The sequence below is a fragment of the Ursus arctos genome, unplaced genomic scaffold, assembly GCF_023065955.2.
Source record: "Ursus arctos isolate Adak ecotype North America unplaced genomic scaffold, UrsArc2.0 scaffold_12, whole genome shotgun sequence".
NCBI classification, from domain to species: domain Eukaryota; kingdom Metazoa; phylum Chordata; class Mammalia; order Carnivora; family Ursidae; genus Ursus; species Ursus arctos.
Genome location: NW_026622786.1, coordinates 67,547,243 through 67,551,267, shown reverse-complemented (window position 1 = coordinate 67,551,267; position 4,025 = coordinate 67,547,243). Strand labels below are relative to the sequence as shown.

General features: G+C 52.4%; 1 pseudogene; it reads left to right on the top strand.

Annotated features, from left to right (window-relative positions):
- The first annotated feature begins 1,765 nt into the window (after nt 1-1,765).
- On the top strand, nt 1,766-2,175 carry LOC123000971 (nucleoside diphosphate kinase B-like; annotated as a pseudogene).
- The last annotated feature ends 1,850 nt before the right edge of the window (nt 2,176-4,025 follow it).

Here is a 4,025-nt window from a genome sequence, read left to right as displayed (position 1 = left end):
CGGGGAGGCGGGACACCCATAGAAGAGACATTAACTACAAATGTAGGGCAGAGCATCCAAGATACCAGGTCCGGGGCTGTTCATAATAACATCTCCAGGGCCTAATGCACATTGTCAGCAGTCAATAAATACCCATCAAATGAAGGAATAGAGATGAATGAGAGACACAGATAATCTGCGTGTGTTATCCATCTGCCCCTTGGGATTCCCATGCTCCCAGGAGACTGGAGAAAGCTTGGTCTAACCTCGGACGGCTCAGCTGTCCCACAGTTGTTTGTCGTGCTTGTCTGTCCCTGCTCGTGCGAGAGCAGACTCCTCCGTGCCATGTCAAACCATCAGTTCCACACACAAAACTCTGCCCTCTCCTTTTTCTAGAAAAACGTAATTGCCCTGGGAATTTTGCCACATTTTGTCACTTTAGCAATGATTTGAGGGTGTTCCAGGGGAGGATTACCAAGCTTGCCAACTGTTACAACAAGTTGACCCATGGAACTGAATCCCCACCATCCAAATTCTGAGCTCCTGACCTGTGCCCCTCCCCAGCTTCTGGAAAAGGTATCTATCCCCAACCCCTTCCTGCCCCAATCCAAGGCTTTTCTCCCAGGAAGAGGGCTGCTAGTCTGCTTTCCCCGCTCCCAGAGATTTCTAAGTAATATGATATCTTCTTTTTTTTTTCCCTTCCAATTTAATCTCTCCGGGCCCTGTGAGTTCCCAGACAAGGTCCCAGAGGGTAGTGAGTTGGGTTCAGACTCTGGGTACAGAAGCCCTTTCTAACACTGAGTGCTATCTAGATTGCTCAGAGGTGCTGAGCTCCCTGTCACAGGACGTGTGCTAGCAGAGTCAGATCACAAAAGCTCCTTGCAGGCACGGATGTGAATTCTCAATGTGGGGGGTTGGAAAGGGTTTGAAGCCAGAAAGCAGGAGACCAGGGTTTTCAGCCCCTGTTCTCTTACTGACTCTTAGTGTGGGTCTGGTCAAGACAGAGTCCGCCTGTCTTGGTGCCTCAGTTTCCCCACTTGCACAGTGGGTGCAAAGCCAGGGACAGGGAGGTCAGACTGGGTGCTCTTTTAGGGTCCTGATTACTCGGAGCCACTGTGATTTTCTGGTATCTGAAGAGTGGAAGGTGATTTGTTTTTTCTGCAATTGGAACTGAGTGTCAAGTTTGTGGCAAGTTGAGAATGACTGGATCTTCTTATCTCTCTGGCTCCAGGCCCAGTTGGGGCTCTGTCTGGCTGCAGCAGAGGGGGAAGGAGCACCCCAGACCCTCCTCTGGCCTGTGGAAAAAGTGGAGCAGGCTCTCAGCATCCTGCTGTCGTGGCCCAGCCCGGCAGGGTCTGGCCTCCCCAGCCTGGGAAGAGCCAGGATGGCAGAAGCGCGAGGCAGTGCGGCCTCTGTATGGGGGTGGGGAAGAATGGGGAACATCTCTGGGCTACCTGGTGTCAGGGAGGAAAGCTCCACTCTGGGGATGGGACTGGGGTATGGAGCCCACTCCTGTCTGTCTTCCTCGTGCTGGGCAGACTCCGTGGGAGGATTTGGAAAAGGATGGCTCTCTCTGACTCTCATTGAGATTGACCCAAATATTCCCAAAATTTTCCTGTCTAAGGTTTCCAAAGATACCTTAATTATTAGCAAACATACTGTGAGCAGCTACCACATGCTAGGCTTTGTGCTGGGCCCCAAGAAGTAGCAGTGAGTAAGAAAGAAACAGCCTTTGGCTCTGGCCCGGCAGGACGCCCACCGCTCACCCCCAGCAGCTTCTAGGGCCATGGCCAACTTCGAGCACACGTCCGTTGCCAGCAAGCCTGAGGACCTGTGCGCGGCCTGCTGGGTGAGGGCATCAAGCACTTGAGCAGAAGGGATTCCGCCTCATGGCCGTGAAGCTCCTTAGGCCTCCGAGGAACACCTGAAGCAGCCCTACATGGACCCGAAAGAGCGTCCACCGTGCCTGGGGCTAGAGACATACACGAACGCAGGGCTGGTTGAGGCCATGGTCCGGGAAGAGCTGCATGTGCTGAGACAGATGCCTGGGGAGACCAGTCCAGCGGGGTCTGAGCCGGGCACCGTTCACGGGGCCTTCTGCCTTCGTGTTGGAAGAACATCATTCCTAGTGGTGATTCAGTAGAGAGTGCTGAAAAGAAATCAGCCTACAGCTTACCCCGCCCAAAGACCTGGTGACTCCCAGTCTTGTGCTTTTGACCAGGTCTATGAATAACGGGGGACAAGGCAGTGGTCCCCTCTGGCACTGCTTGATGTGTCCCTGACATAGCTCTTCATTTCTTGGACTTGGAAGCTGTAGGTTCAACCTTTCTTTTCTACTATCTATTTGCCAATAAAGCCTTTGGAAACTGAGAAAAAGAAAGAAAGGAAGTGAGGGTGCGGGGAGGGGGGAAGAAGGAGAGGAAGGGAGGGAGGAAGGAAGGGAAGGAGGGAGAGAGGAAAAAAGAGAAAGGATGGAAGAAGAAAAGAGAAAGAGAAAGAGAAAGAAAAAGAGAGAGGGAAAGAGAGAGAAAGGAAGAGACGGGGGTTCTATCTGCTGTCCAAATTCCAGCTAAGTCGCCACTGCCCCGGGAAAGCCTTCCCATCCAGACACGCTGGGTTAGAGCCCTCCCGGTGGTCACCGCTGTCAGGCCCCTGCTTGCACTGAACTCCAAGTGTCTCCTGCCCAACCACGAAGGAGCTACACTCCCTCTGGCCTCCAAGCCTTTCCATATGCTGTGCCTTCCACCGCGGCTGTCCTCCCCACTTCACGAAGTCCAGATCCCTTCCAGTGCAGCATACGGAGCCCGAGAACAGGAACGCTGGGCAGTGAAGGCTTGTTAGGGCTGCAGGGCTGACTGGTTGTTTCCAGGGCTTTCTTTGTCCCAAATGTCCCCTCAGTGATTCAGAGGTTTGCCATGAGTAATAAAGGTCACTGGACCAAAGAAAAGAAAGAAGGTTCAGGTCAATAAAGTGGATATTGTTTCCCTGGGTTATGGGGAACTCCACTCCCTCCACTGTGAACACTCTCCCAGCCCCGCCTCTGCTGGTTGTCCTAAAGCCCACCCTTCCTTCTCATGTCTCTCAACTCAGTGCCTTTCCCCTGCCACAGGTCCTGGAGTTAATTTGGGATCAATAAGATCTCTGCCTGAGGTCCAGAGCTCAAGTCCTTACACTTCATTCATTCATTCAGTCATTCATTCATACATTACTCCTTTGGGCTGCTCACTGGGGGTACAAGACTGTCAGTCTCTGGAGAGAGACATGTAGACAGATGTTTGCAAGCTCATGTCACAGAGGGGACCACAGGGGGCTAAAGAAGAGGGGACAAAGGGGCCTTTTCAGAGGACGTGCTATCGACACTTACATCTGAAGGATTATAGGATTTGGCAGGCAAAGAAACAGTGAGTGTTCCGTGCAAAGGAGTGGTTGTTCCAGGCACAGAGAAGAGCAAACCAGGCCTGGAAGCAAGAGAAGGAGCTGCTCCAGGTCCTGGAGTAACACAGTGTGAACTGAGTGTGAAGCATATGGAAGTAAGAGTAGAGTGCTTGGCTGGGACCATATCACAAAGGACTTAGGGAGTCAGGGTATCCACAGGGCAACAGGAGCCACTGCTAGGTCTTTGTCTAGCCAACGTGGACAAACTAACAACCCTTGCCTTCATTCTGCTGTGGAGAACCACATTTGAATGCCTCCTCCCTTATTTTTCTGCACGACCTCGGGCCTGTCCTTCTCTAGCCCATATGCCCCTCACTCCCATGCCCGTCATCCAGATCATGAGGCATTCGGACTAGGTGACCTTTGTCTCGACTAGCTCTGAGATCTCCGAATCTAGAATATTCTATTTGGTTAGTTAATGAATCGACTAAACATTTACTGAGCACAACTTTTGTGCCAGGCATTTTACAAGAAGATGGGGATCCCCACTGCTTCCCTGCAGGAGCTCACAGTCTGCTGGGGGCGGGGGCCGGCAGACTCACGAATCTATGCACACGACACACGCAGAATGAGCTCAGAGCTGTGGGAGCACAGCAGAGCCGTGAGTCATC